The sequence below is a fragment of the Triticum aestivum genome, chromosome 3A (assembly GCF_018294505.1).
Source record: "Triticum aestivum cultivar Chinese Spring chromosome 3A, IWGSC CS RefSeq v2.1, whole genome shotgun sequence".
NCBI classification, from domain to species: domain Eukaryota; kingdom Viridiplantae; phylum Streptophyta; class Magnoliopsida; order Poales; family Poaceae; genus Triticum; species Triticum aestivum.
Window position 1 is genome coordinate 529,055,611 of NC_057800.1, and position 11,365 is coordinate 529,066,975.

Here is an 11,365-nt window from a genome sequence, read left to right on the forward strand (position 1 = left end):
TACGCTTACGTGAGACTGGTTCCACCGACTGACATGCACTTGATGCATAAGGTGGCTAGCAGGTGTCTGTCTCTCCCACTTTAGTCGGATCGGATTCGATGAAAAGGGTCCTTATGAAGGGTAAATAGCAATTGGCATATCACCATTGTGGTTTTGCGTAGGTAAGAAACGTTCTTGCTAGAAACCCATAGCAGCCACGTAAAACATGCAACAACAATTAGAGGACGTCTAACTTGTTTTTGCAGGGTATGCTATGTGATGTGATATGGCCAAAAGGATGTGATGAATGATATATGTGATGTATGAGATTGATCATGTTCTTGTAATAGGAATCACAACTTGCATGTAGATGAGTATGACAACCCGCAGGAGCCATAGGAGTTGTTTTAATTTATTTATGACCTGCATGTCAATGAAAACACCATGTAATTACTTTACTTTATTACTAACCGTTAGACATAGTAGTAGAAGTAATAGTCGGCGAGGCAATTTCATGAAGACACGATGATGGAGATCATGATGATGGAGATCATGGTGTCATGCCGGTGACGATGGTGTTCATGCCGCGCCTCAAAGATGGAGATCAAAGGCGCAAGATGATATTAGCCATATCATGTCACTTTATGGTTTGCATGTGATGTTTGTCATGTTTACATCTTATTTGCTTAGAATGACAGTAGCACAAATAAGATGATCCCTCACTAAAATTTCAAGAAAGTGTTCCCCCCTAACTGTGCACCGTTGCAAAGGCTCGTTGTTTCGAAGCACCACGTGATGATCAGGTGTGATAGATTCTAACGTTCGAATACAATGGGTGTAAGCCAGATTTACACATGCAAAACACTTAGGTTGACTTGACGAGCCTAGCATGTACAAACATGGCCTCGGAACACGAGAGACCGAAAGGTCGAACATGAGTCGTATAGTAGATACGATCAACATGGAGATGTTCACTGTTGATGACTAGTCCGTCTCACGTGATGATCGGACACGGCCTACTCAATTCGGATCATGTATCACTTAGATGACTAGAGGGATGTCTATCTGAGTGGGAGTTCATTGAATAATTTGATTAGATGAACTTAATTATCATGAACATAGTCTAAATTGTCTTTGCAAATTATGTTGAGGATTAATAGCTCGCGCTTTAGCTCTTTGTTTTAATACGTTCCTAGAGAAAGACTAAGTTGAAAGATATTGTAAGCAATTGTGCGGACTAGGGCCGTAGTCTGAGGATTGTCCTCACTGCTACACAGAAGGCTTTTATCCTTGATGCACCGCTCGGTGTGCAACCCCTCTAGCATCGTCTGTGGATGTTGTGAACATCTGTTAGACACGTTCTAATGACTACCTGATAGTTTAGTGCACCATGCTTTACGGCTTAGAGTCGGGGATCCAAAAGCGTTTTGAACGCCATAGAACATATGAGATGTTCGAAGAGCTGAAATTGGTATTTCAGGCTCATGCCCGTGTTGAGAGGTTGAGACCTCTGACAAGACCTTTGCCTACAAGATGGAGGAGAATAGCTCAGCCAGTGAGCATGTGGTCAGAATGTCTGGGTACTTCAATCACTTGAATCAAGTGGGAGTTAATCTTCCAGATAAGGGAGTGATTGACAAAAGTTCTCCAGTTGCTATCACCAAGCTACTAGAGTTTCGTGATGAACTATAACATGCAAGGGAAGATAATCCTGGAGCTGTTCATCGTGCTTAAGGCCGTAAAGGTAGAAATCAAGAAGGAGCATCAAGTGTTGATGGTTAACAAGAGCACTGGTTTCAAAGAAGGGCAAGGGAAAGAAGGGAAACTTCTTGAATGGCAAGCCAGTTGCCGCTCCAGTGAAGAAACCCAAGAACCCAAACCCGAGACAAAGTGCTTCAATTAGGGGAACGGTCGCTGGTAGCGGAACTACCTCAAATACTTGGTAGATAAAAAGGTTGGCAACTTCAACAAAAGTATATTTGATATATGTGTGTTATTGATGTGTACCTTACTAGTACTCCTAGTAGTACCTGGGTATTAGATACCGGTTCAGTTGCTAATATTGGTAACTCGAAACAAAAGCTACAGAATTAATGGAGACTAGCTAAGGACGAGGTGACGATGTGTGTTGGAAGTGTTTCCAAGGTTGATGTGATCACCATCGCATGTTCCCTCTACCTTCGGGATTAGTGTTGAACCTAGATAAATGTTGTTTGCATTGGTGTCTGCGTTGAGCATGAACATGATTAGATCATGTTTATTGCAATACGGTTATTCATTTAAGTCAGAGAATAATGGATATTCTATTTACATGAATAATACCTTCTATGGTCATGCACCCAATGTGAATGGTTTATCGAATCCCGGTCGTAGTTATACACATGTTCATAACATTGATGCCAAAAGATGTAGAGTTGATAATGATAGTACCACTTTCATCTGGCACTGCCGCTTAGGTCATATTGGTGTAAAGCGCATGAAAGAACCTCCATGCTAATGGACTTTCGAAGTCACTTGATTTTGAATCACTTGACACATGCGAACCATGCCTCTTTGGCAAGATGACTAAAACCCTGTTCTTTGGAACAATGGAATGGGCAAGTGACTTGTTGGAAATCATACATGCTGATGTGTGCGGTCCGATGAGTGTTGACGCGCACGGTGGATATCGTTATTTTCTCACCTTCACCGGTGAATTGAATAGATATGGGTATATTTACTTAATGAAGCATAAGTCTGAAATGTTTGAAAAGTTCAAGCAATTTCAGAGTGAAGTTGAGAATCATCGTAACAAGAAGAACAAGTTCCTTCAATCTCATCAAAGGGAAAGTACATGAGTTATGAGTTTGGCAATCACTAAAGGCAAGGTGGAATCGTTTCACAGTTGACGCCACCTGGAACACCATAGCATGATGGTGTATCCGAACGTCGTAGTCGAACCTTATTGGATATGGTGTATGATGTCTCTTACCAATCTACCACTATTTTTGGGGGTTATGCATTAAAGACGATTACATTCACTTTAAATAGGGCACCATCTAAGTCCGTGGAGACGACACCATATGAACTATGGTTTGGCAAGAAACCAAAGTTGTTGTTTCTTAAGGTTTGGGGCTACGATGCTTATGTCGACAGGCTTCGGTCAGAAAAGCTCAAACACAAAGCGGAAAATTGTATCTTCATAGAATACCCAAACAAGATGATTGGTATACCTTCTATCTCAGATCTGAGGGCAAATTGTTTGTCGCTAAGAACAGGTCCTTTCTCGAGAAAGAGTTTCTCTCGAAAGAATTGAGTGGGAGGAAGATAGAACTTGATGAGGTTGTTGAACCTTCACTTCAACCAGAGAGTAGCGCAGCACAGAAAGATGTTTTTGTGGCAAGTATGTCAGTTGAAGAGAAAGCTAATGATGATGATCATGAAGCTTCAGATCAAATTACTATCGAACCTCATAGGTCGACAAGGGTGTGTACAACTTCTCAGTGGTATCCATGTCTTAAAGGTCATGTTGTTGGACATCGATGAACCTATGAGCTATGAAGAAGTGATGGTGGGCCCGGATTCCAACAAATGGCTAGAAGCCATGAAATCCGAGATAGGATCCATGTATGAGAACAAAGTATGGACTTTGGTGGACTTGCCCGATGAACGGCAAGCCATTGATAATAAATGGAGGTAATGTCACCATTTGTGAAGCTCGACTTGTCTCAAAGAAGTTTCTGACAAGTTCAAGGAGTTGACTATGATGAGACTCTCTCAATCATAGTGATGCTACAGTCTGTTAGAACTATGTTAGCAATTGCCTCATTTTCATTTACGAAATCAGGCAGATGGATGTCAAAACAAAGTTTCCTTGACGGTTTCCGTGAGGAAAGGTTGTATGTGATACAACCAAAAGGTTTTTGTCAATCCTAAGGATGCTAAAAGGTATGCAAACTCCAACGATCCTTCTATGGACTGGAGCAAGCATCTCGGAGTTGGAACATACGTTTGATGAGGCGATCAAAGCATTTGGGTTTATACAAAGTTTGCAAAAAATTGTATTTGCAAGAAAGTGAGTGGGAGCACTACAACATTTCTGATAGGTATATGTGGATGACATATTGTTGATCGGAAATGATGTAGAATTTCTGGAAAGCATAAAGGGTTGTTTGAATGTAGTTTTTCAAAGAAAGACCTGCGTAAAACTGCTTACATGTTGGGTATCAAGATCTATAGAGATAGATCAAGACGCCTGATAGGACTTTCACAGAGCACATACCTTGACATGATCTTGAAGGAGTTCAAGATGGATCAGTCAAAGAAGGAGTTCTTGCCTAAGTTGTGAGGTGTGAAGTTAATGAAGGAAATATGCCCTAGAGGCAATAATAAAGTTATTATTTGTTTCCTTATATCATGATAAATGTTTATTATTCATGCTAGAATTGTATTAACCGGAAACATAATACTTGTGTGAATACATAGACAAATAGAGTGTCACTAGTATGCCTCTACTTGACTGGCTCGTTAATCAAAGATGGTTGTGTTTCCTAACCATAGACATGAGTTGTCATTTGATTAACAGGATCACATCATTAGAAGAATGGTGTGATTGACTTGACCCATTCCGTTAGCTTAGCACTTGATCGTTTAGTTTGTTGCTATTGCTTTCTTCATGACTTATACATGTTCCTATGACTATGCGATTATGCAACTCCCGTTTACCAGAGGAACACTTTGTGTGCTACCAAACGTCACAACGTAACTGGGTGATTATAAAGGTGCTCTACAGGTGTCTCCGAAGGTACTTGTTGGGTTGGCGTATTTCAAGATTAGGATTTGTCACTCCGATTGTCGGAGAGGTATCTCTGGGACCACTCGGTAATGCACATCACTTAAGCCTTGCAAGCATTGCAACTAATGAGTTAGTTGCGGGATGATGTATTACGGAACGAATAAAGAGACTTGCCAGTAACGATATTGAACTAGGTATTGAGATACCGACGATCGAATCTTGGGCAAGTAACATACCGATGACAGAGGGAACAACGTATGTTGTTATGTGGTCTGACCGATAAAGATCTTCGTAGAATTTGTGGGAGCCAATATGAGCATCTAGGTTCCGCTATTGGTTATTGACCGGAGACGTGTCTCGGTCATGTCTACATAGTTCTCGAACCCGTAGGGTCCGCACGCTTAAAGTTTCGATGACGGTTATATTATGAGTTTATGAGTTTTGATGTACCAAAGGTTGTTCGGAGTTCCGGATGTGATCACGGACATGACGAGGAGTCTCGGAATGGTCGAGACATGAAGATTGATATATTGGAAGCCTATATTTGGATATCGGAAATGTTCCGGGTGAAATCGGGATTTTACCGGAGTACCGAGGGGTTACCGGAACCCCCCGGGGGATTAATGGGCCATAGTGGGCCTTAGTGGAGAAGAGGAGAGGCGGCTAGGGCAGGGCCGCGCGCCCCTCCCCCTCTAGTCCGAATAGGACTAGGAGAAGGGGGCGGCACCCCCCCTTTCCTTCCTCTCTCCCTCCTCTTTCCCCCTTCTCCTAATCCAACAAGGAAGGGAGGGAGTCCTACTCCCGGTGGGAGTAGGATTCCTCCTGGCGCGCCTCCTCCTGGCCGGCCGCACCTCCCCCCTTGATCCTTTATATACGGGGGCAGGGGGCACCCCATAGACACAACAATTGATTTGATCTTTTAGTCGTGTGCGGTGCCCCCCCTCCACCATAGTCCACCTCGATAATACTTTAGCGGTGCTTAGGCGAAGCCCTGCGTCGGTAAAACATCATCATCGTCACCACGCCATCGTGCTAACGAAACTCTCCCTCAACACTCGGCTGGATCGGAGTTCGAGGGAAGTCATCGGGCTGAATGTGTGCTGAACTCGGAGGTGCCGTGCGTTCGGTACTTGATCGGTCGGTTCGTGAAGACGTACGACTACATCATCCGCATTGTGCTAATGATTCCGCTTTCGGTCTATGAGGGTACGTGGAAAACACTCTCCCCTCTCGTTGCTATGCATCACCATGATCTTGCGTGTGCGTACGATTTTTTTTTAAATTACTACATTCCCCAGCAGTGGCATCCGAGCCTGGTTTTATGCGTAGATGTCATATGCACGAGTAGAACACAAGTGAGTTGTGGGCGATATAAGTCATACTGCTTACCAGCATGTCATACTTTGGTTCGGTGGTATTGTTGGATGAAGCGGCCCGACCGACATTACGCGTACGCTTACGCGAGACTGGTTCTACCGACGTGCTTTGCACACAGGTGGCTGGCGGGTGTCAGTTTCTCCAACTTTAGTTGAACCGAGTGTGGCTACGCCCGGTCCTTGCGAAGGTTAAAACAACACCAACTTGACAAACTATCGTTGTGGTTCTGATGCGTAGGTAAGAACGGTTCTTGCTTAGCCCGTAGCAGCCACGTAAAACTTGCAACAACAAAGTAGAAGACATCTAATTGTTTTTGCAGGGCATGTTGTGATGTGATATGGTCAAAGCATGATGCTAAATTTTATTGTATCAGATGATCATGTTTTGTAACCGAGTTATCGGCAACTGGCAGGAGCCATATGGTTGTCGCTTTATTGTATGCAATGCAATCGCCCTATAATGCTTTACTTTATCACTAAGCGGTAGCGATAGTCGTAGAAGCATAAGATTGGCGAGACGACAACGATACTACGATGGAGATCAAGGTGTCGCGCCGGTGACGATGGTGATCATGACGGTGCTTCGGAGATGGAGATCACAAGCACAAGATGATGATGGCCATACCATATCACTTATATTGATTGCATGTGATGTTTATCTTTTATGCATCTTATCTTGCTTTGATTGACGGTAGCATTATAAGATGATCTCTGACTAAATTTCAAGATAAAAGTGTTCTCCCTGAGTATGCACCATTGCCAAAGTTCGTCGTGGCCAGACACCACGTGATGATCGGGTGTGATAAGCTCTACGTCCATCTACAACGGGTGCAAACCAGTTTTGCACACGTAGAATACTCAGGTTAAACTTGACGAGCCTAGCATATGCAGATATGGCCTCGGAATACTGAGACCGAAAGGTCGAGCGTGAATCATATAGTAGATATGATCAACATAGTGATGTTCACCATTCAAACCTACTCCATTTCACGTGATGATCGGTTATGGTTTAGTTGATATGGATCACGTGATCACTTAGAGGATTAGAGAGATGTCTATCTAAGTGGGAGTTCTTAAATAATATGATTAATTGAACTTAAATTTATCATGAACTTAGTACCTGATAGTATCTTGCTTGTCTATGTTGATTGTAGATAGATGGCCCATGCTGTTGTTCCGTTGAATTTTAATGCGTTCCTTGAGAAAGCAAAGTTGAAAGATGATGGTAGTAATTACACAGACTGGGTCCATAAATTGAGGATTATCCTCATTGCTGCACAGAAGAATTACCTCCTGGAAGCACCGCTGGGTGCCAGGCCTGCTGTAGATGCTGCTGACGACGTTAAAAACGTTTGGCAGAGCAAAGCTGATGACTACTCGATAGTTCAGTGTGCCATGCTTTATGGCTTAGAACCGGGACTTCAACAATGTTTTGAATGTCATGCAGCATATGAGATGTTCCAGGAGTTGAAGTTAATATTTCAAGAAAATGCTGGGATTGAGAGATATGAAGTCTCCAATAAGTTCTATAGTTGCAAGATGGAGGAGAATAGTTTTGTCAGTGAGCATATACTCAAAATTTCTGGGTATCATAATCACTTGACTCAACTGGGAGTTAATCTTCATGTTGATAGTGTCATTGACAGAGTTCTTCAATCACTGCCACCAATCTACAAAAGCTTCATGATGAACTATAACATGCAAGGGATGGATAAGACTATTCCCGAGCTCTTCGCAATGCTAAAAGCTGCGGAGGTAGAAATCAAGAAGGAGCATCAAGTGTTGATGGTCAATAAGACCACCAGTTTCAAGAAAAAGGGCAAAGGGAAAAAAGGGGAACTTCAAGAAGAACAACAAGCAAGTTGCTGCTCAAGAGAAGAAACCCAAGTCTGAATCTAAGCCTGAGACTGAGTGCTTCTACTGCAAGCAGACTGGTCACTGGAAGCGGAACTGCCCCAAGTATTTGGCGGATAAGAAGGATGGCAAGGTGAACAAAGGTATATGTGATATACATGTTATTGATGTGTACCTTACTAGAGCTCGCAGTAGCACCTGGGTATTTGATACTGGTTCTGTTGCTAATATTTGCAACTCAAAACAGGGACTACAGATTAAGCGAACACTGGCTAAGGACGAGGTGACGATGCGCGTGGGAAACGGTTCCAAAGTCGATGTGATCGTCGTCGACATGCTACCTCTACATCTACCTTCGGGATTAGTATTAGATTGTTATTTGGTGCCAGCGTTGAGCATGAACATTATATCTGGATCTTGTTTGATGCGAGACGATTATTCATTTAAATCAGAGAATAATGGTTGTTCTATTTATATGAGTAATATCTTTTATGGTCATGCACCCTTGAAGAGTGGTCTATTTTTTATGAATCTCGATAGTAGTGATACACATAATGTTGAAGCCAAAAGATGCAGAGTTGATAATGATAGTGCAACTTATTTGTGGCACTGCCGTTTAGGTCATATCGGTGTAAAGCGCATGAAGAAACTCCATACCGATGGACTATTGGAACCACTTGATTATGAATCACTTGGTACTTGCGAACCATGCCTCATGGGCAAGATGACTAAAACGCCGTTCTCCGAAACTATGGAGCGAGCAACTGATTTATTGGAGATCATACATACTGATGTATGTGGACCAATGAATATTGAGGCTCATGGCGGGTATCATTATTTTCTCACCTTCACAGATGATTTAAGCAGATATGGGTATATCTACTTAATGAAATATAAGTCTGAAACATTTGAAAAGTTCAAAGAATTTCATAGTGAAGTCGAAAATCATCGTAACAAGAAAATAAAGTTTCTATGATCTGATCGTGGAGGAGAATATTTGAGTTACGAGTTTGGCCTACATTTGAAACAATGCAGAATAGTTTTGCAACTCACGCCACCCGGAACACCACAGCGTAATGGTGTGTCCGAACGTCGTAATCGTACTTTACTAGATATGGTGCAATCTATGATGTCTCTTACTGATTTACCGCTATCATTTTGGGGTTATGCTTTAGAGACGGCCGCATTCACGTTAAATAGGGCACCATCAAAATCCGTTGAGACGACGCCTTATGAACTGTGGTTTGGCAAGAAACCAAAGTTGTCATTTCTTAAAGTTTGGGGCTGCGATTCTTATGTGAAAAAGCTTCAACCTGATAAGCTCGAACCCAAATCGGAGAAATGCGTCTTCATAGGATACCCAAAGGAGACTGTTGGGTACACCTTCTATCACAGATTCGAAGGCAAGACTTTCGTTGCTAAGAATGGATCCGTTCTAAAGAAGGAGTTTCTCTCGAAAGAAGTGAGTGGGAGGAAAGTAGAACTTGATGAGGTAACCATACCTGCTCCCTTATTGGAAAGTAGTTCATCACAGAAACCGGTTCCTGTGACGTCTATACCAATTATCGAGGAAGTTAATGATGATGATCATGGAACTTCAGATCAAGTTGTTACTGGACCTCATAGGTCAACTAGAGTAAGATCTGCACCAGAGTGGTACGTCAATCCTGTTCTGGAGGTTGTGTTACTGGACCATGACGAACCTACGAACTATGAAGAATCGATGGTGAGCCCAGATTCCGCAAAATGGCTTGAAGCCATCAAATCTGAGATGGGATCCATGTATGAGAACAAAGTGTGGACTTTGGTTGACTTGCCCGTTGATCGGCAAGCCATTGAGAATAAATGGATCTTCAAGAAGAAGACTAACGCTGACGGTAATATTACTGTCTATAAAGCTCGACTTGTTGCGAAAGGTTTTCGACAAGTTGAAGGGATTGACTACGATGAGACCTTCTCACCCGTAGCGATGCTTAAGTCTGTCCGAATCATGTTAGCAATTGGCGCATTTTATGATTATGAAATTTGGCAAATGGATGTAAAAACTGTATTCCTGAATGGATTTCTGGAAGAAGAGTTGTATATGATGCAACCGGAAGGTTTTGTCGATCCAAAGGGAGCTAACAAAGTGTGCAAGCTCTAGCGATCCATTTATGGACTGGTGCAAGCCTCTTGGAGTTGGAATAAATGCTTTGATAATGTGATCAAAGCATTTGGTTTTGTACAGACTTTTGGAGAAGCCTGTATTTACAAGAAAGTGAGTGGGAGCTCTGTAGCATTTTTGATATTATATGTGGATGACATATTGCTGATTGGAAATGATATAGAATTTCTGGATAGCATAAAGGGATACTTGAATAAGAGTTTTTCAATGAAAGACCTCGGTGAAGCTACTTATATATTGGGCATCAAGATCTATAGCTAGAGATAGATCAAGATGTTTAATTGCACTTTCACAAAGCACATACCTTGACAAAGTTTTGAAGAAGTTCAAAATGGATCAAGCAAAGAAAGGGTTCTTGCCTGTGTTACAAGGTGTGAAGTTGAGTAAGACTCAATGGCCGACCACTGCAGAAGATAGAGAGAAAATGAAAGATGTTCCCTATGCTTCAGCCATAGGCTCTATCATGTATGCAATGCTATGTACCAGACCTGATGTGTGCCTTGCTATAAGTCTAGCAGGGAGGTACCAAAGTAATCCAGGAGTGGATCACTGGACATCGGTCAAGAACATCCTGAAATACCTGAAAAGGACTAAGGATATGTTTCTCATTTATGGAGGTGACAAAGAGCTCATTGTAAATGGTTACATTGATGCAAGCTTTGACACTGATCCGGATGATTCTAAATCGCAAAACGGATATCTGTTTACATTGAATGGTGGAGCTGTCAGTTGGTGCAGTTCTAAACAAAGCGTCGTGGCGAGATCTACGTGTGAAGCGGAGTACATAGCTGCTTCGGAAGCAGCAAATGAAGGAGTCTGGATGAAGGAGTTCATATCCAATCTAGGTGTCATACCTAGTGCATCGGGTCCAATGAAAATCTTTTGTGAAAATACTGGAGCAATTGCCTTGGCGAAGGAATCCAGATTTCACAAGAGAACCAAGCACATCAAGAGACGCTTCAATTCCATCCGGGATCTAGTCCAGGCGGGAGACATAGAAATTTGCAAAGATACATACGGATCTGAATGTTGCAGACCAGTTGACTAAGCCTCTTCCACGACCAAAACATGATCAGCACCAAGACTCCATGGGTGTTAGAATCATTACTGTGTAATCTAGATTATTGACTCTAGTGCAAGTGGGTGACTGAAGGAAATATGCCCTAGAGGCAATAATAAAGTTATTATTTATTTCCTTATATCATGATAAATGTTTAT